The 22,422-nt window shown below is 39.5% G+C and overlaps 1 protein-coding gene and 1 non-coding gene across 2 annotated transcripts in view; both read right to left on the reverse strand.

Moving 5' to 3' along the window:
- The window catches only part of Slc2a13 (solute carrier family 2 member 13), a 291,506-nt gene that overhangs the window by 18,672 nt on the left and 250,412 nt on the right, over positions 1 to 22,422 (reverse strand). The gene's annotated exons all lie outside the window — the stretch shown is intronic.
- Trnak-cuu (transfer RNA lysine (anticodon CUU)) lies at positions 273 to 345 on the reverse strand. Its single transcript has one exon. It is a non-coding gene; the product is annotated as a tRNA-Lys (tRNA).

Consider the following 22,422-nt stretch of genomic DNA (forward strand, 5'->3'; position numbering starts at 1 on the left):
AAGCCTGTCTGAAGGTCAGAGAATGTAGCTTGCCCACCAGCTAACCACAGAGGTCTGCAAGTCTGTACAGACAGACAGGAAGTGAGGTAGCTGGGCAGAAACAGGATATAAGCAAGGAGAAACAGGAACTTGCTCTCAGGTCTGCAGAGATGCTAAGGAGGTAAGGTGTGACAGTGGCTTGTTCCTCCTTCTCTCTGATCTCTCAGCATTTTCCTCTAGCTGACTCTAGATTTTTAGTATGTAGACCAATTAGGACTCCATCTACATTTTGGTGCCCAACGTGGGGCTTGAACCCACAAGCCTGAGATTAAGAGTCTCATGCTCTACTGACTGAGCTAGCCAGGCTTTCTCTATCCTTTTTCTTTTCTATTCTCTCCCAAGCCTATATATATTTTTAAATATACTGGTTTTGTTCTTCTGAATCTGTCTTTACTGTATATTTCTATCTTTTTCTGACCACATGAGTTTTAATCTGCTAAACAGCTTGGCTAAAATTAAAGTGGCAGCTGGCCCCGCCCTATCCTTTGGCTTTCTGAGAGTAGCTTCATGGCAGGGTACTGGTGGGAGCCATGCTTATTGCTACAACTCTGCGGAGTTTCTAGGTCCATGCCACCATTTAATTGCTTGGTAGCATGGCCTCTTAAAAGAGTTGAACAAATTTTGCTGCTAGCTCTGAGTCAGGAAGCCTCTCTTAAAGGACCTGCAAGCTTCTACTTGCCTCTGGCAAACAGAGCCCACCTGAGAAAATGCTGCTACCAAGAAGTGGTGCTTGAATTTGTTCTTTTGTTTTTAGAATCCTTTTTAAAGCTTTTCTCAGGTTTTATATGGAAATTTTGACCCACATTGGGAGTGCCATTTGTTGTCAAAATCTCTGTCCTGCCCAGCCCTGTATCCATTTATTCCCAAATAAACACACAGAGGCTTACATATTAATTATAAACTGTTTGACCAATGGCTCAGGCATCTTATTGCCTAGCTCTCTCTTAATTATTAACCCACTTCTGTTAAACTATATACTGGCAAGAGGCTGTGGGTTACCCATAATGCTCAGGCCTGTTACTCCTTTGGCAGCTACATGACATCTCTCCAGAGACTCACTCTCTCTCTGTTCCTCTTCCCAGCATTCCTAGTCTAGCCCCACCTATACTTTCTGCCTGGCTACCAACCAATCAGCATTTATTCACCACCCAATAAGAGAAACATATATTCACAGCATTCAGAAGGGCATCCCCCATCATTGAGGCTTATGCTTCCAGAGGGTGTGTCCAAGACTGTAAAGGTGAAAAGCATGGCAGCAGGGAAAGAAGTGTGGTGTTGGAAGAGTAGCTGAGAGTTCACATTTGATCGACAAGCACAAGACAGAGAGAGACTGGGGAATGGTGTGGGCTTTTGAAAGTTCAAAGCCTGCCCACAGTGACACACCTCCTCCAAATCATTCCCAAACAGATCTACCAACTAAGGTTCAATTATTCAAATACATGAGGCTTATTCTTATTCAAGTCACCACAAGAGCACTTGCTGCTCTTGCAGAAGACCCAAGACCCACTATCCATGCTGGGAGACTCATACCCACCTGTCATTCCAATCCAAGGTTCACAATGCCATCTTCTGAACTCCATAGGCACCTGAACACATGTACACATAACCCCTGACACCCTATATACATACATATAAGTAGTTAAAAGTGAATCTCAAAGAAATGTGCATTATCACTGTTCTTTGATTGCTTGGCATTTTGTTCATTTTTTCTTTCTCAGATGAGAATGAATGATGACTTTTCCCAGGAGACACTCTGTACCCTAGGTACCACTCCATTACCACTTTCAAATGATGTGTCATCTCATCATATATTCCCACAGGTAAAAGAATCGTCAGAGCTAACCTCTAGCTTTGAGCATGTAGCTAGGTGATCTTGTCCCTAGACTTACCAGTCTGGAGGCAACAATAGACAAAGCATGCCTTATTCATGGTCTACAGGTAAAGAAAGTATGTGTAGGCAAGCCAGAGAACAGGAAATGCATCACACAGGCCAGAGAGCAAGTCAATCATAGCTGAGTTTCTGCTCGCTGGTAAGCAGCTTGCACACCACACGTGTGTGAGATCCTCTGCACCAGAAATTAAACCAGAAAGTCACTTCCACCCCTAGTGAACACGCCTTTCCAGCCCCAAAGTCAGATCTAGGAACTTTTCCTCTTTGTTAGACAAAGCAAAGTTTTATGGTTTCCAATAATAAAAATATGAAGTTCTGCTTTTTAAATATATGTTGTGTTTCTTTCCTGCCCCCTTCAGTACAACCCACAATTAAATTAAATAAATTTGCTGTGTTGAATAGAAGAACAGTACAGGAAGTCTGCCCTGTGTGGGGGGCAGGAGTGTGTTATCAAGAGTAACTGTAGCCAGAGCAGTTGTGCACTGCTTAGCAACTCTGATGGCTTCATTGGTTTAAAACTGTCCATCAGATTAGGGGAAAAATTGTTCCACCTTCAGAGGGAGTTATTAATTTGTAAATGTGGTGTTGAAGGCATGTGAGCCCTGATTAGAGCAAGGAAGCATCACTGACTTATTTGGGCCATATCAGGCTTCTGTTTGCTCATTATGCTAGTGAACACTATGCTAGGTATCACTTTGTTCTGAATTGTTATTTTTAGTTTTCTTACAAAATAGTGGGCTTCATTATGACATTTTGCAATGTCATCATCACCCTTTTGTCCTCTTCCTGAGAGGCCTCTTTTATGACTTTTCCCAGGATGGCATGGCTTCTACTCTACCTCTGTTTGCCTGCCTGTCCTTTTCAGGGGCATGCAGTGGTTCCAGCAGTGGTTAGGGCTGGCCTGCAGAGCAGGAGCACACTGCCCTGAGGTGTTCAGGAACACATCTTGGTTCTGCAGTTGAAATGTCTAGTGTCTGTGCCATGAAGGTCAAGAGTGATATCACAGCCTTCGTCATTAACTTGTCTGCATGCTGCTGAGTGTGTCTAGCAGGTCAGTGCCTCGGCACTTTCCTGACAGCCACTCAAGGATGATAAAGAGTGACAGAGTCTCTCTGTCCTGTCCAGTCTGGTGGGAAAAGCAGTTCTGGCAAGAGCACAATTCCTCTTAAAATACACAGACATTAAACAAAGTGCTGTGGTGAGAAAAATAGCAAATCGAGGTTTTCAGAAAAATGTCCATTATTTATGAGCATCTACTTCCTGTCTGCCTGAGGCCTTTCTGTATTTTTGTTTTGTCCTTCTCTTTCTTAGCTTCATCTCCTCTTTATTATTTTCTCACAGGTCAGATAACTCAAAAGCTTTTGCCTCAGGTGGGAAGTTAAGGTGGAAAATACTGATTTGGGTTTTTTTTTTTTGTCAGTAGATGTCAATGGTTGGTTTCTGCTCACAAGCTTGCTAAGATACATGTCTCATTCATTGCTCAATGCCTACTCAGCTCCACAGAGAGCAGTGAGAACCAGAAGCTAAGATTCTTTTAGAGGAAAATAAAAATACTATTCTATTGGGAGACAATTACCAATGGCATGTACGTGTGTGTGTGTGTGTGTGTGTGTGTGTGTGTGTATGTGTGTGTGGATGCATGTGTGTGTGTGTATAAAGATTGGGTTGATCTCAGTGTCTGTGCTATTGGTGTTATGTTCAAGAAGCAGTCTCCTGTACCAATTTGTTCAAGGGTACCTCCCACTTTCTCTTCTAAGAGGTTCAGTGTGGCTGGATTGATGTTGAGGTCTTTGATCCATTTGGACTTGAGTTTTGTGCATGGCGAAAGACATGGGTCTATCTGCAGTCTTCTACACACCCTCATCCAATTGTGCCAGCACCATTTGTTGAAGATGCTGTCCTAGCCCCATTGTATAATTTTAGCTGTTTTGTCGAAAATCAGGTGTTCATAGGTGTGTGGGTTAATATCAGGATTTTCAATTCGATTCCATAGGTCTACCTGTTTATTTTTGTGCCAATACCAAGCTGTTTTCAGGACTATAGCTCTGTAGTAGAGCTTAAAGTCAGGGATGGTGATGCCTCCTGAAGTTCTTTTATTGTACAGGGTTGTTTTGGCTATCCTATGTCTTTTGTTTTTCCATAGAAAGTTGAGGATTATCCTTCAAGGTCTGTGAAGAATTGTGCTGGGATTTTAATGGGGATTGTATTGAATCTGTAGATTGCTTTTGGCAAAATTGCCATTTTTACTATATTTATGTTACCTATCCAAGAGCATGGGAGATCTTCCCATTTTCTGGTGTCTTCTTTAATTTCTTTCTTTAAAGACACAAAGTTCTTGCTATATAGGTCTTTCACTTGTTTGATGAGCATTTCTCATAGATACTTTATGTTATCTGTAGCTATTGTAAAGCACTAGATTATTTTTAAAATTACCTTTTGTATTTATTTTTCCACATGCTCAATAGGCAACCATCACATAACATTTCTGGGGCCACAGATTAACATGGCTGTGTTACTTCTGCTTTGACTGATTTTTTTTTTAACATAAAATTTGTTTCTTTTAGACATGGTGGTTTCAGGCTAAACTTTGATACAGAAATCTCAAGAAATTTCTATTACCCAGAGCCACCCCTCCAACAGTTTCATGGTCCTCTCAGGAAAGTACTATGACTCTTGTCCTCATGTATAAAGTTATAGACATGAATTATCATCCTGTAGCTGCTCATATCATTCCTGGAACCATATCTGTAAGCTGTGGCTCTGGTTGAGTCACTTGTACTGGGTGGTCCAGTTATCTTTGAGCTATCCAGGCATCTCCTTGCCCTGTAAATAAGTTCAATATACAAATCACTAACAGATTTGACAGAATTGTTTCTTTGGTCTATTGAAAGTGCCCTAACTGGGATATATATATATTTTCATATCTCCCCACATATAGTAACAGACCGAAGAACTCAAGTGTTTCAACATTTGAGGAAAATGGTGGCTAAATTTGTAATGGAGTATTCATTGCAACTGTGGATATGCAAAAGCTCCTAGGAGTGTTTGTCAATTTCCACACACCTCTACCCCTGCACTGAGATGCCTTTCCCATGCTGACTACTTGGAGGTGCTTGCTACTTAGGAAAAGCAACCTATTTCTTTTATTCAGTTCCAGGTTCTCTTTCCTTAACTTCTCTTCATTTCTTGCCATGATCAACCAGCCATACAAAGAAAGCTAAGTGAAATGTAGTCATAATCATTTCAACTGAGGTGGGGACAAGTTTAATGAAAACAACTGTGGGGCTGAGGGTTTAGCTCTGCCATATAACAAGCATATACGAAGCTTTGGTTTAATTTCCTGGGTTGTCCTGTCCCCCAGATAACAACCTCAAGTACACTTACATATTATAAGATCTATGAGTCCTGGGAAATACAGTGGGCTTAATTAGATAGGTCATCAAATAAAACCAGAAATCTACAGCAGAAAAAGGCAAATTAGAACACTACATCTGGCAAATCACTTTACAATAATGAAAACGAGGTCCCCTGGGTTTGACTGATTTGCCCAGAACCTCAGAACACAGGTTTAATTCAAAACAATCTTCTACAGAACCATCCTCTGCTGGCATCTAGTGCAGGGGCTAGAGGGCTCTAATGTACCTTTTTTTTTTTTTTTTTTTTTTTTTTTTTTTTTTGCCAGATCCTGGGGCCTGAGAGCATCTTGCTGGAAGGCATCCCATTCTGTAACTGAGACAAAGGCTTATTATGCCCTGGATCTGACTTCCTGGCTACTGTACTTTTCTAGTATCAATGGTATTTCAAACATTTACAGTCTTTGTTATGAAACACTGAAGCTGAGAACTAAACCCCTAAACTGATACATACACCCTTTCTGAAAGCCTTGGCAATTTGAGATTGCCTGAGCCTCTGCCACTGCTGCTAAATGGGGCCTTGTCTCTCATTTTTCTTATACTTTGAACATTATATAATGCTTGGCAAAATGTATGGATTTATTTGGCAAGAAAACTGAATGAATACATGAAGAAAGACATTGAATTTACAGTCAAATATATTAATTATCATTGATTTAATAATTCATTGACAATGAGCCAATAACAGTTTAATAAATCATTTAAAGGCAAAACAACACACATAAATAGAAGAAATTAACAACAGGTCTTTTTTTTGTTTTTGTTTTTTGTTTTTTTGTTTTGTTTTGTTTTGTTTTTTGATTTTTTGAGACAGGGTTTCTCAGTATTGCTTTGGAGCCTGTCCTGGAACTAGCTCTGTAGATCAGGCTGCCTTTAAACACACAGAGATCTGCCTGCCTCTGCCTCCTGAGTGCTGGGATTAAAGGCATGTGCCACCAATGCCCGACCAACAGGTCTTATCAGGGCCAATATTATTCCTCTGGAACAGGGTTTGAATGGCTCTCACACAGTGTGTTGTGCCACAGAGAACCTTCTTAACTGAACTGTCACAGCTCTTAACTGAACTGTCACCACTCTGGGCTCTTTAGGAATTTGATTACCATCAATAAATGATAATAGTTAACTCCAGTAAGGATGCTATGTTTGCTACCTTCCCTCTTCCTTCCTTAAGCTTCCTAGGTCACACATTGCTTAGACATTGGTTGTCAGATCAATTAAGATACTTCCATTAGTTCCCACTACGCCAATCTGGGTCCATCTAATATTTTCCTTCACCATACAGTGAGCCTCCAAGGAGACAGCAATCATTTGTGTTTAACAGAAACTGTGCTGGCAGCACAGGAGCTCTTCTACCCACAACTATCACACAGATCACCCGCATCATCTTAAACAGATCCAAGCCACAGCAGCACCTTCATCTGTTTCCTTCCACTGCAAATGGGGCCCACATGGCACCTTCTGGAGCATTTTCTCTGCACGTGCATGGGATGAACGCAAGCTAATTTACCTCTGTAGGCTGACTTGATGTAAACAATGGGACACTTTGGGAGTTTTAAAATTCTGTTTTTAATTCCATTCTACAGCTGTTTTCTATCAAGTGTGTTTTAATGGCTTCCTTAGAAGAGCTGTGCTCCCAACAGAAATGGTCTTGATTAAATTGAATCTTCATTTGATGGAACTGATACTTGTACATATGAGTTACATTATGAATATATAATATATATGAATATATATGTATATATATGTATGCATATATACATATACACCATCTTAATATACATGAACCCATTTATCTATAATAATTTAAAGCTATAACATCATGGCTCCCCTTTTGTATGTGAACAGTGTTTTTTTCTTTTTTAATAGTGACTTTCCAAAATTATACAACAGGGTCATTTGAACCCCATGCTACCCCTTTATCTCTTTCAACATAATTGTCTCTCTAGTTTAGGTATATATGAAAACTTCTTCCAAGAATGCTTGGTTTTTCAGATTCAAATGGAAACAGGGATGGAATGAAAACTCACAAGTTAGCACTCTTTCTCCATGAACAGGAAATAATGCACTGACATCACTAGCTAAGAATGGAGCAAAATGCTTCTCGGAACATGAGTGGTAAAATGAGAGCCTGCCAGCAGACCCGGGTCCTCTACAACAATCTTCTGACTCAGGATCAATTTTGATCCTAAACTCAAGTCCATAATTAGGATAGCAAGGGTGCTTATGGGAGCTGGAAATATCACATAATGATTTCAATAACTAGAAAATTCATTTGAGGTAGCTGATGTGCTCCAAGCAGAACAGCCATTCAAGTGTAATAACAGGGTGCTGCCTGACAGTTTCTAATAATGGGTTAAAACATGAAGCTACATAATGGTTTTCTCAATGCAGTCATGTCAGTAAGGGATTAAAACATTTCCCCAGAAGTCACTTAAGTGCTTGAAAAAGACATCTCAGAACTTATTTCAAATATAAATAGCATCAGTAGTTACTAATATAAGAATTTTCAAAGTGATGAGCAGACAGAAAGTCAATGTCATGAAGCCATCAACTGTACTGCATGGTCACATTTCCAACCTCAGTTTACTAAAGGGTAAACATAGTAGCTTCATATACAAGCACTTTAATTGTGATCATCTTTTCTCCTGGTTCATAGACATTGTCTATGATAAGACATACTAAGAAGACTTATCTAGACTTTTCTAAATAGTTTAAACAGCTATATCAAAATCAAAATGGGTAATCTTTATTGCAACCTGACTGGATTTAGGATTTAGAATCTCCATAGAAAGACACTTCTGGCTGTGTTCTAGGAGAATATTTCCAGGAAGATTTTAATTGAATAAGGAAGGCCCACCTGACAGTGTGTGATACAGTTTCTCGGGCTGGAGTCTTGAACCGAATAAAGAGGAGAAAGAGAATGGCATAGTAGCATTTATCTTTCTGCTTCCTGACTATGTGCAATGTGCTCAGCTACTTCATGCTACTGTCGTCACCATTATGAACTGAACCCTCAAAACTTAAGCCTGAAGATACCCTTCCTTCCTTAAGTTACTTTGTCAGAGCAATGAGAAAAGTAACTAATTCACTGTCCATCTTTCCTTCTGATCTTTTGCTGGTCTGGAGCAAATCATGTCACACCTACTAGCTTAGCTAGCCTCCTATAAATAACCCTGAATTCCCTGGGTGAGGCATGCATACAGCCTGGATGGACCCATCTCTTCTGTGGTAATATTTTGTTTATGCTATAACAAATAAAGCTTGCCTGAAGATCAGAGTGTAGAGCTAGTCACACTAGTTAGCCATAGAGCCCAAGCAGTGGAGGTATATCGTTAATCCCAGCAACCAGGAGACAGAGGCCGATGGATCTCTATTAGTTCAAGGCCACCCTGGGTTACACGAAATTGATCCGGTCTAAAAGAGAACAGAGCTCACACAAAGATGATCCTAGCACTTGGAATCACACACCATTAATTCCAACATTAGGGAAGTGGAGACAGGAGTGATATGGCTAGGCAGAGAAAGGAATATAAGGCAGGAGGAGACAGGAGCTCATTGCTGTCTGAAGGGTCATTCTGAGGATGCAGTCTGAGCACAGGATCTCCCCTTTGGTCTGATCACTGGTAAAGGTAACAACTCTAGTAACTGGCCATTATTTTGCTTCTCTGATTCTTCAGGTTTTACCCCCAATAGCTGACTTCAAGTTTTATTATTAAGAACACTTCTCCCTCTCTATGTCATCAGCTGTGTGGCCTGTGAGCTTACCCACAACCTGGAGTGCATTACATTGTAGTTAAACAATACATACATACTTGGCTCAATAGACAATTTAAAATTAACTTGTCATTTTCTTTTTTTTTTTCTCATTCTTTTCAGCAGTGCAGAGGATTGAACCCCATGCCAAGCTCTTGCTTAATAGACTATGCCATGCCAGTTGTCCTTCTAGTCCAAATTCATCATTTTCCTACTTGACAAAGTAACAGAACCTTACTTGATCTCCCACCAACCCACTGTAAGGATGGAATGAACAGGAATGCAAACTTCCCTTTACTGGTAGTATACACGGTCATATATTTTGGTAGTCCAGAGCAGATGTTGAAAGAAGTGACATCAAGAAATCTCCCTTTCAATAAATAAATCTACATTTTATCCAAGGTGTGAGAATGAAAAAATATAATAAGAGAAATAAACATTGAGCAATCATTTTCTGCAAACGAGACATCAATGAAAATAATTTAGAATAAGATCCAAAAAGAACCTAGAAGGTAAGAGTAGTATTCTTACATTTCTCAAAACACACACACAGCAGGCACCCGTAAGGGATGGAGAGGTAGTGTTCTTACATTTCCCAATACACAAACAGTAAGCACCCACTAGAGATGGAGTAGTCTGGACAGCACTGGGCCACTTAGAGTAGGGGTGCTTCAACAGGGCAGTGACAAGGGTCTGAAGCAGGGGTTAGTATGTCTGAATGTCCAGGAGATGAATTTACCATCTAGATTTTTAATGCCAACCAATTTTACCCACTTATTTCAAGAATGCATGGTATTAATCTTACTCTTTCTATACTTTCTTGACCTTCTCTTTGGTGACCAACACATGCTTTCATGTAATTGCAAATACTCTCACTCTTACTTCTATTTAGTAATCCAAGCATCTTTTGAACAGTATGATATATTTTTGTCTGAATATAAATAAATGGCAAGTGTCATGAATAAATCAGTGAACCTCAATGTCAGGTGAATAGATACACTAGAGACCTAGTTTGTGTTTTCTTATTGTTAGAAGGAAACAAGCTTTTTCACGAGCGCAAGATGTAAGTTTTGCTATCTGTGTTAATATGAAGACCTGTCAATTCCACTAGAGGAGTTTTGTCCAAGTATAAGAATGAAGTGATTTATGAGCCCAAGTCCCCTTTCCCATTCCTATTCAATGGCAATGTTTTTTCATACTAAGCTGGCTGAAGATTGGTACCCAGAGACTGTTAGGGAAACAAAGGAAAGAAAGAAAAACTACTTCCTGAAATTGTGGAGCACATAGCTAGTAAAACTCTAGAATAGTACATACCTAAAGAAAATGTCTATATTCAGACTGGTCTTTGAGTTAGAGGAGTTTAACGTGGATGCTGCTAACATAGTCAGAAAGCAGTGCTAGCTCTTTCATTCTGCCCATAGCTGAGTTTGCCCATCAATTTAAGTATTAATGCGGCCATGAATATATATTTGATTTCCTTTCTAGGTATTTCTGTATAATATGGTTTTAGAAGTGGGCTGTTTGTTCTTGACCCTTCTGAAACACACTGGCATGCATCCAATAGGAAGTTAACTTACATTACTCTTAAAAGTTAATATTACATTAATAGTAATTTCTCTAATCAAACAAGTGAAAGATTTGTAAAACAAAAACTGTAAGACATTAAAGAAATAAATTAAAGAAGCCATCAGATGAGGGAAGGTTCCTCCATGTTCATGGATCAATAGAATTAATATTGTGAAAATGGCTATCCTAGCGAAAGCAATCTACAATTCAACATAATATTCATAAAAATTTCAACACAATTATTCTCAGGAACTGAAAAATAGCTAAATTTCAGCTTCATTTCAAAACTCTCTCTCTCCCTCTCTCCCTCTATTCTCTCCCTCTTATCCCCCCCCCTCTCTCTCTCTCTCACACACACACACACACACACACACACACACACACACACACACACACGCAGTTTGCATAGCAGTAGCATTCCTACCTCTGCCACCAAAGCAGTAAAGCAGTTACATCATCATCTGTGTCACCAGGGGCCTCTCCACTGTTAGCTATATGACAAGTGCACCCCTTAAAAGTGCCCACCAGGCACAGCTCACTCTTTTTGCCTCTTCTTTCCTCCCTTACTTCTCTTGTCTCTCTGGACTCTTCTCTCTTGCCTCTTACTCCTTTCTTGCCTCCTGCTCCTCTCTTACCCCTCTTGCTCCTCTTGTCTCTCTGCTTGTGTTTGTCTCTCTCATTCATGTCCCCACTCCAACACGGCCTTTGGCTCTTTTCCTCTTCTCCTCCCCCTTCCCCACTCCAGCAAACCCCTTGCATTAACTCTGTTGTGTGTGATGTGTTTGCTAAGTGGCATACCTTGGCAGAACCCTCTTTAACTTTCATTTTTTATTCTTACACATCCCAGGACAGCTAAAACAAACCCGAATTAAAACAAAACAAAACAAAAGCTGCTGGAGGAATCATCATTGCAAACTTCAATTGTACTATGGAGCTATGGTAATAAAAAAAAAAACTATGTATTGGCATAAAACAGACACAATGATCACTGGAGTTGGATTAAATATCCAGACATAAGTTCAAACACCTATGGATACCCAAGTTTTAACAAAGAAGCCAAAACTACACACTGGAGAAAAGACAGCATCTTCAACAAATGATGCTTATCACACTGGATGGCTGCATGTAGAAGAAGACAAACAGATTCATACTTATCACCCCGCACAAAACTCAGACCAGATACCCTGAATATGACAGAAAAGAAAGCAGATATGGTCTTTAAATTATTGTCACAAAAACCAAAACAAAACAACTTGCTGATCAGCAAACCAATAGCACAGGACCTCACAAAACAGAAAAGCTTCTGTAGGGCAAAGGACATTATCATTCAGGCAATGCGGCAGCCTACAGAGTGGGAAAAGATCTTACCAATTACACATCTGATAGAAGGTTAGTATATAAAATATACAAAGAGCTAAAAGCACCAAACACCAAGAAAACAAGTAATACAGTTACAAATAGGGCACAGAACTAAGCGGAGAGTTCTAAAAAGATGAAACACAAATGATTGAGAAACTATCCTTAGTCATAAGGAAAATACAAATTAAAAGTAGTTTGAGATTTCATCTTACCCCCTTCAGAATGGCCTAGATCAATAAAACAAATGACAGCTCATTCTGGCTAGGATACAGTGAAAGCAAAAAGAACTAATTCATTGCTAGTGTGAACACAAACTCATACAGCCACTAGAGAAATCAGTGTGGGTTCCACAGGAAGCTGGGAATCTATCTGCGTCAAGGTCTAGCTCTACCACTCTTGTGAAAATGCTCAAAGCACTCTACATCTTACTACAGAGACATTTGCTCATCTATGTTCACTGCTGCTCCATTCCTAATAGCCACAAACAGGAAACAGTCTAAAAAATATATCAACTGGTAAAGGGATAATGAAAATATGGTACATTTACACAATGAAATATTATCCAGTTTTTTAAAAATAAAAATTTGAAGATCACAAGTAAATGGATGGATCTAGGGAAAAAAAAATCCTGACTGAGGTAATGCAGACCTCAAAACCCAGATATTGTAGATTTTTCTTTTATTATGTAGATGCTAGCTTTTAAACCTTTAATATGCATGTTATACTCTAAATAACCACCAATGTTAGGTACCTAGTAAATGGCTAGAAAGGAAGGTGAGGTATCTCAGTTGGGATTTTATTTCTGTGAAGAGACACCAAGATCATAAAAACTCTTATGAAGGAAATATTTAATTGGGACTGGTTTAAAGTTCAGAGATTCATCCCATTATCATCATGGCAGAAAGCATGGTGACACGCAGATACAAGCATGGTGCTGGAGAAGGGGCTAAGAGTTCTACATCTTGGTCCACAGACAGCAGGAAGTAAATGTCACAATAGACCTAGCTTGAGCATTTAAGACCTCAAAGCCCACCCGCTAGTGATTCATTTCCTTCAACAAATCCACACCTACTACAACAAGGCCATATCTTCTAACAGTGTCTCTCCTTATGAGTTTATGGGGGGCAATTTTATTCAAAACACCATGGGAAGCTTTTTCAAGTATAGACAAATAAAACATAGTGTTATAGAAAAAAGAAACTGGAATAGGAAGATTGAATAGGGAGGGGGATAGAAGAGAAGGTAAAGGTAAAAAAGGGAATATGGAGACGGACAATTAACACTAAAGACCTTTGAAAAGCCATATAGAAGTCTGGTATTGTAGAAGCTTCCTAAAATATATACATATGTGAAAGGAATCTAAATGGTGTCACCAAATAATGGAGACAGTACTCCAATTAGACATCTTTTGCCAACACAGAAGACCTCCAATGTCAGGAACAGGTTACGTTTCATTGAATTATTAACCTCATTAGAAACTCTTAAACATCACAGACTATTCCCAAGTAATCAGTTACTCTTTACAACCTGATGGTAAGGCTCCATTGCTGAAGACAGCACTTGAATACCTCACTGAACAAGACTAAACCATGGTGATGTCTAACTAGAGCCTTCACCCCTACTGACTAGTGTTCATGGTATGGGAAGGTACTCTTTATGTTACCATTGGAGAAAGGTAAGTGTGAATTCAGCTACAAATCCTGAGCCCTACAACAGTGACCTGCCTGCATAATATAATGGGCAATAGTGGCAAAATGTTGTGTGAGTAATCAATAGCTCTTTGATTGGATTTAAGGTTCATCCCATGGTACAGAACCCATACCTGACACTGCTAGGGCAGTGAATAACCTAAGTTTGATAGGCCCTGGGATTAGCGGAAAACCAAATACCATTTTTTCTATTAAAGGAAAGTAGCAACAAAATTACTTTGATTTATATTCTGCTATACTCGCAGGTCAGTGTCTTGGATCAGTGCCTAATTCAGCCATCATCAGAGAAGCTTCTTGCAGTAGATGGGAACTAACACACAACTAGACAATGCACAGAGAGTGATAAACATTAGAGCACTCAATCTTAAATGTTAAGTCTTCATCAAACCCCTCTTCTCAGGCTTGGGGGCTGTGTGGAAGAAAGTGTAGAAAGATCATAAGGGCAAGATGTAATGGATGACTCCAAGAATCAGTGTCTTCCAGACACAACAGGATTAATGTGCATGTAAACTCACAGAGACTGTGATGGCACACACAGGGCTTGAACATGTTCAAGCAAGACTGGGTTCCAGCACTGAGAGGGAGAAGTGGACATGGGTTCATACCCCTAATCAAGAAACTATATATAATTAATATCTGCTTGCAAAACAAAAATTAGTTTTCTACAATGGAGTCTCATTGAGTATTCCAACCACATCTCAGAGTAAGCCCTATCTATGCCCAGGAGTATATGGCCCACACAAAATGAATGCAATGGTATTTTTGTAGATTCTTTAGTCTCATATCACTTTGTTTGGGCATTTTCAGTCTTATGAATCTTATCTTTTGCTTATTTATTTTGGATTCAGTTTTTGTGTGTATTTCTTTTTCGTTTTTGTTAGCTTTTAAAAAGAGAGACAAAAGGAAAGGCCTAGAGTTGGGTGGGTGAGGGGAAGGAGGTAGGGTGAATCTGGGAGGAATTAAGGAAATGGAAAAGCATCACCAGAATATATTTGTACTACATATGTAAGTATATATACCAAGTATATATAAACTTGTGTAGAGAATTCTTCAGAAATATGAGCGAATAATAAATATTTCTCAATGTAAGACAAATAGTGCTTTCTGATCATATTTAAAAACTGAAAACAAATAGCCTTGCCTAGGGTAAAAACAATAAACACTGGATAGTGGAGATAATCCACTTTAGTACTTACATAAATTCTGATGCTATAATCCTCTTACATATCATCAAGCCAAGTGAAGGCAGCATCTAAATTCCCCTTTAACTGATGAGCAACAATGTTATAATTATCTGTAAGTATATTGTAAAGTACTAACATTTCCAGCACATACCATATTTATTTTGGATCACTGGTCTTCATTTCCTGATCTATAATTATAACTATAATGTTATTTTCTAGTTTAGATCAATATTATTTTTATTTAAAGTGTAGTAAACTTCCAGAAGAACTGGTTGCTTTTTTTTTTTTTTTTTTACTCCAATCACAGAAATATGGGAATATAGTAGAGGTGATGATTTGACACTGTGCAGAGAGAATCCAATAGCTGTGAGGCAGCTAAGCATTTCAGTTTGTTTCTCATAGGTCAAGAAGACCACCTCATTCCTTTTGTGGTCTTATTTTTGTAACGTTATTCTGAAAGAGGGACAAATCTAAGTACACAATCTAATTATATCACACCATGCAAACTGACACATCACAGACACTCTGCAACAACTGTTCAGAGTTTGGTTTACATGTCTCTTCCACCTCAACAGAGAACAGAGAAGCACTTGTCTTTTCACTGAGGGCTGTGGGAGTCAGCCTTTAAGTTGTTGCCAATGATCCCACTGTGTGATTGTCATATCCTTATGTAGCTCTCACCAATTGAATAACCATGAGGTCTGACTATTGGAGTTTGGTTTTGCTTTGATTTGATTATAACTGTGCCTTTTTCTTTCCCTCTTAGAATAAGAAGTATGAGATTTTGGGGATATAAAAGAAAGGAAAGGTTATGGCTTAATAGTGATATGTTTGTGTGTATGGCAGGGGTTCAATAGTGATGGTAGTTGTCCCTGCCCTCCATGGCACAGACTGTAGTTATCTGGGAAAAGCTAACCTCAATTCAGAAGAGCTCCCCCCCACATCATATTAGCAAGCCTAAGGGGACAGTTTCTTGATTGGTGTTTGATATAGGAAGATATAACCCATTGTGAACAATGTCATCCCAGGACAGGTAGTATTGATTATATATATGCAAGCTGAGAGAGCCATGTAGAGCAAGGCTGTAAGCAACAATCCTCTATGGACTCTGCATCAGTTCTTGGGCCATATTCTGGCCTTGAGTTCCTGCCTTGACTTCCCTCAATGGTAGACTGTGATACAGACAGACCCATACGGCGGATAAATCCTTTCCTTCCTAAATTGCTTTTGGTCAGAGTGTTTTCTCACATCAAGTTAAGCAAACGAATAAATTCACATTTGCTTTCTTTGGCCTAATCCATCTTCAAAGACATTTGTAACTGACATTTTATCATTTATCTAGCTAATGCAGATAAGCAGAAAACACACTGGTAGATTACATCAACAAAACTACAGATTAACACAAATGAGTAGAGCTTAATGATGGCAGAGGGGAAAGTTTGCTAAAGGCTATTAATTGGAAGAGTTAAAAGTTACCATTAAAAGCAGCTCATGTTCAAGTTCTACCAAAATGAAAACAAAAATAAGAAGCAGACATGTGGGCACTAGACTGGAAAGAAAAAATCTTGAAGATAGCCAGAACACATTTGCATTTTTGTAAGCCTGAAGCAGCATTAGCAGTCACGGCTAGAATACCCAGGCTTCTGTTATGATTTCTTGTACTCTGCCTGTTGTATAGTTATGAAACTTAAAATAACTAGGACAGAAATTTAAAATATCATTGTAATAACTCATCTTTTACAGGAGCAGCTTTATTCACCCATGCAGGGTACTTCTGTTCTGACTCCTTTTGTTGTTAAATTTAACATTTAGTTGGCTTACAAGTAGAGGTTCTGTATAAAGGTCTTTATGCAACCTGAGTTTTGGTTAACTCAGTCCTGCTTCTTCTCTTCCACACCCCTCTACTCCCTTCTCTGCTTAAACCCATTATATCTAGTATAGCTCCCCCCCCAGCCCCGTTTCATATTACATGTGTTCTACTCCCTGCTCCCATTTTTCATGTGGTCACAAGATCATAGGGTCCTCTATGGTCCTTCACATACACTTCATTTTGTTTATCCCTGCCCCTTGCTCCCTTTTCTGGCTGTCACCATCATTCTACTACCCAGTTGAATCTTTTTGCATGAAGTATATTCCTAATTCTCATTTCATTGCATCTATATTCTTCTATCCTTCCTCCCTTAACATGCCCCCACTACTCCCAATAGCCTGATTCCAGTTCCTTGGCTTCCAATACACTTCTAGATTAAACACACAAAAGAAAAAAAATGAAGCTAAGGCCCTCAATTGATACAAAACATGTGTTGCTTGTCTTTTCTGGCCTGTGTGACTTCACTCAGTATAACTTTTTCCACATCCATCCAGGTGTCTTTTTCTTTTGTGCTAAGGTAGCCGCTGCTAGGTTGTCCCTGCCTCAGCAGATAAACTCATATCCTCAGGCATAAGGGGCAGCAGTAATTGAATGGAGTGGGTTAAAAACATAATGAAACATTTCAAAAGAGGGACTTAAGAGTTTGGAGGGAGATGTGTTGGGGTTGTCATGGAGGACAGGTGGAGGTGAGGGGTGGAGAGTGGGTATGATTAAGATACACTGTACACATGCAAGAAACTTTCAAAGACTAAACAGGAATATTATTAAAAATCATATGCTTTACGAGTTAAAATTTGAAAAGGAGGTGTGTATTCAAAAGCAGATCTGGCAGCTTACTGCCACCTTTTAATCACAAGCATTTCTGTGTAGATCTCAATTGGTCCTGATTAATGTAACTGTAATTCAAAAAACTATACATTAACCAAATAAATCACAAATTACTTAAACTAATTTTTTTGCTTATGAGAGATGTACATATTCACAATTATTTTACTATGCTTTCTGATGAAATTTGGAATTGACCTAAATATATGGAAGCCCCCAGGAAAAAATTGAGAATTTAAATACACTTCTGATATTTAGAACTTCAAAAAAAAAAAAAAATCATTCTTGGCTGCCTGTCCTTGAGTGAAGGGTGGTGACACGCAGCTCCCATTTAGCACTCCAATAACAAAAGTCAGTATCACCAACATTTCCAAAGTAAGAAAACCTGTGTGTGGTGATATATTATTTATGACTTAATAAAGCTTGCTTGAGGGTTCAGGATACAAAGCTAGCCACAAGTAATAGAGGTCTGGCTGTGGTGATTCACACCTTTAATCCCAGCAGCCATACTAGTTAGCCACAGAACCAGGTGATGGTGGAACACCTTTAATACCAGGACTGAGGAGACAGGAAAATGGGTCTGTTAGTTCAAGGCCATGCTGAGCTCCAGGAAATTAATCCAGTCTAGAAGAGAAATAGCTCACACAAAGGTGATCTCAGCCCTTGGGATCATATGCCTTTAATTCCAGCACTTGAAGTATATAAAATAGGAGTGTTAGTATTCAGGCACCTGTATTGGTCTGGTCTTGGGGTTCTGATAGGACACACCCTTAGCTGCAGCCACTAAGGGCACCACCTGTGCATATTCATTATTTCCTTTTAAAAGTGCCCTGCCCACCTCCAATCCTTCTCTCTCTCTTTATCTCCCTCTGTCTGTCTGTTCCTTTCTTCCTCTCTCTCTTTTCTCCTCTCTCTCCATCCCTCTCCCTCCATCTTTCTCTCCCCCCCCCCTCTCTCCCACTGCTCCTGTCTCTGGAGGCCAATCTTCCCCCATTCCCTTTCCCCTTTTTATGATCTCTTTCCCTAATTAAAAAAACCTCTTTGTTTTAACCTCTTTTCATTACGTCTTTCTCTAACCCACTGATTTTCTTAAATTACAACAAGGAACAGATGTTCAGTCTGGGGCATTTCGGTCTCCAGCCACGTTCAGGCAATTAGTCTCTAGCCACGTTGATTGCTTCAGTCTGGGTAGAGGTAAGAGTCTGCTCCAAATGATATGACAGACTTTGAAGACTCCCTATGGAAGGCCTCAGCCTCCCTGGGAAGCAGAAAGGGAATGGGATGGGGAGCAGTGGAGGATGGGAGGGTGTGGGAACTGGGATTGACATAAAAAACAACCTTGTTTCAAATTTAAATAAAAAATTATATAAAAAAAGAGCTACTGGTTTGACTGCTTTACTCATCTGACCATAAGCTTGAACCCCAATATTTATCTTTGGATTTTTATTTTTCATGTTATACCTGTGAAGTCCATACACTGAGCTATAAGCTCTATCCAGTAATAAAATAAAGTCATACTTCACAACTACCAGCAAAAGTCTACCTTCTGTGTGTTCTTGGGAATCTACATAATAACTGTTTTTTTGTCATGTAAGCAACATATATATATATATATATATATATATATATATATATATATATATCACAAGCAAAAGTAAAAATAAGGTCTACTTTTGGCCCCACAATCTATGTTCAAGCATCTAACAGAAGGATATTTTCCTTGCTTCTGAGATAACCTTTAGCCATTTTGAGTGCATGCTAATGCTTAGAATTTTCTTGACTTATAGGTAATGCAAGTAATTCTAGAATGTTTTTGTCCTCAAAGTAAATTCCTATGTTGAAAATAAAGGATTATCTTTAAGACAGAGTAACTGTTGATCCAATTATCATTCCAATACTACAACAGAAGTCCCCACTTAGACAGAGTTTATATTCTAAAGGTAATATGATAGAAAACGCCTAAGAGGGTAGGTTCTGTTAGTTGGTCAGGGAAGCAGGGACAGCTTAATATATCTGCAACCAGTGTGGCTACACAGACCCTTATACTCAGAAGAATGAAAATGGCTTTTTAATTTTGACATTCCCTTAGAAAAGTCTCTGCATTTCTACTGTGCACAGAGATCCATGGACTGCACAGACTGTCCTGTGGGGAAAATAAGAGCTGAAAACCATAGGGCACTAGACCCATGTGTAGTCAATGAAAAGGCATGTAAGAAGAAATGCTCACTCACCAGCAGAGGCACACAAGAGAGTGCCTGCTGTGATATTAAGTTAGGACAAGGCATAGCAGATGTAGAAACGCACATGACAAATATGTCTAGATGTGGGTATGTATACATATACTCATATCTCTACCTCCATACTGAGAACTTCTGACCTCAGGAGAAGGAAACACATGAGAGCGAGGCTTCAGTGAACACTGAAGAGGAACTTCCAAGTCAGGGAATACTAATGACACAGTGTGTCCAAGAAGAGCAAAGCCCCCAGAAGGCAGTGCAGACAGTGAGGCATCAGACGGTCATTCCAGGTTATAGCCCACCATCATAAAACTATCTCTTTGACCAGTCCATGGACAAAGACCTGCTCTCCCCTCCCCAACCTGAGTGTCCTCTGTCAGTATATAGATAATTTATTTGTCACTAGCTCAGAGAAACCCACTTCAGATCAAAGCACTGTTCTAACCCTTCAAAAACTGGCCCCCTGTGGATTTCAAGTTCTCTTCCAAGGTTGAAAGCTCCTCTAACAGGATCAATTTCTCTGACTCATACAAACTCTAAGCACAAGGAGCCATTCTAGTCACCACAGGGACCTCACTTTAATTATTGAGACCTTCTTGGGCATGTCAGGGGGTTTTTCAGAATCTGAATTTGTCAGTTCATCATAGCTAAACCCTTCTATGAGTCCCAAGGGGACCAGAGGAAGAGCTGTTACACTTGACCCTTGATATAACACCAGCTTGGATCTCCTAACACAGGGACTTTCCTGGGCCTACCTTCCGCTCTCCTTGACCTCCAGGGGACCTTGCTCTCTTCATGTCCAAGAGTGGAGGCGCCTGGAGTTTTAAGCCATGTTTGGGTCTTCCTCAGTGCCAAGCTGCTTATGTATGTCATTAGGGTTGGTGGCATAGATCTGGCCCCCTTGCCTCTGAGACAATATAGCTGTGGAACTCTTGGTTGGAAGGCCTCTAAATTTAGCCTGGTGGCATAGCTCACAAAGTCCAGAGACTCTCTGGGGACTATCATGGGATCTCTCCCAGACAGCAGTATCAGAATGCTCTTACAAACTCTAGATTTCCTATACTTCAAGCTTGCCCTGAAGTGAGGCCAACCCTGAAGGAGTGTCAGCATTCACCTTCTACAACTTTTTAAATACTCATCTCTTACTCTTTCAGTATTCTACAAAACCAGATCCATTCTAGAGACTCCATCTTGCAACTCTTCCCCACAGGCTTAGATACTTCCCAGACTGAGCTTGCCACTTTCTCCAGTATGACCTCCCTATTAGTCTTTCTCCAATATAGCTGGGATCCTGCACTAGGTCATAATCACTTTATCACACTTCCTATTTGTTTTCTGGGATCCTACATTTGGATCCTTTTCCATCTTCACAATCATTTTATTACACTTATCTGTCTTCCTGAAAAAAAAATTATCCAGCAGTATCACTTCCAACCCCCAACTTTCATTCTTTTCCTCCTGTTCCAGCTCCTATAGCTACATTTCCTTTCCACTTTCTCCAAAAGGCCTATGACCTCAAATAACACAAGGGGACTACTGGCTCTGCCTGCCCTCAGCTCCTACCCAGCCTCTCCTTTTGAATGTACCCAGTTCATCTCCCTCCATGCACTCTTCTGGGGAACCCTTGTCTAATGCATGCAGCTCTCACCCTCTTCTCAGCGCTCTCCTAGTTGGGTGTAGCAGTCATTTCACAAATACTCACACACCCAGGGCTAGCCTCCACATGGGCACTTGGGAACTCAGGGGAAGCAAAAACCTTCATTCTAGAGTACCACCCTCTCTTCCCTTTAAAACACACACTTTTAGATAAAATACATTTCTTTGTATTTATTTGTTAGATTTTTTAGATGGATTTTGAACATTTTCTGTCACTGATACAGGCCTGAATTTATTCTGACATACTGTAAATATTTTATTGCAAGGGTCTTCAGATATATCCAAAAGTAGAGAGAGAAATGGGTAATCTGAATGCACTCACAAAACACTTGCAACAACAGTGGTACATGGCCAATTTTTCTTCATCCCATTGTCACTCACTCATGTCTCCTGCAGGATTTCTTGGGAAAGTTAAGGTAGCCTGTCATCTGTAACTATTTGCTTTTGCAAGGCACTTTATGAAGAAGAGCATGGTTGCTGCACCTAGCGGTCAAAGCACGGCTTTGGAAGGGCATCAGATAACTTCCAAGTGTTCAGTTGTTTGTTTGGTTTTTTTTTTTTTTTTTTTGCATTTAAAAAAAGAGATTTCAGTTTGTTTGCATCAACATTCAAATAGGTTCTATTTCTTCATAACTGTCTGTTTTTATTATGGTGGTGGAAAATGAAGGCCAGATAACTTTCAAGTGTTCATTTGTTTGTTTTTTGGTGTCTTTTAAAAAAGAGATTTCAGTTTGTTTGCATCAACATTCATATAGGTTCCATTTCTTCATAACTGTCTGTTTTTATTGTGGTGGTGGAAAATGAAGGCACCTCAGGGAGACTTTAAAATTCTGCCTCTATGATCTGCAAATTCCCATATGACTTTCATTTGATTTAAATTTTAAGATGGTGACTTGAAAGGCATAATTTGTGGCATTAAT

Source organism: Phodopus roborovskii, unplaced genomic scaffold, assembly GCF_943737965.1.
Source record: "Phodopus roborovskii unplaced genomic scaffold, PHOROB, whole genome shotgun sequence".
Classification (NCBI taxonomy): Eukaryota; Metazoa; Chordata; class Mammalia; order Rodentia; family Cricetidae; genus Phodopus; species Phodopus roborovskii.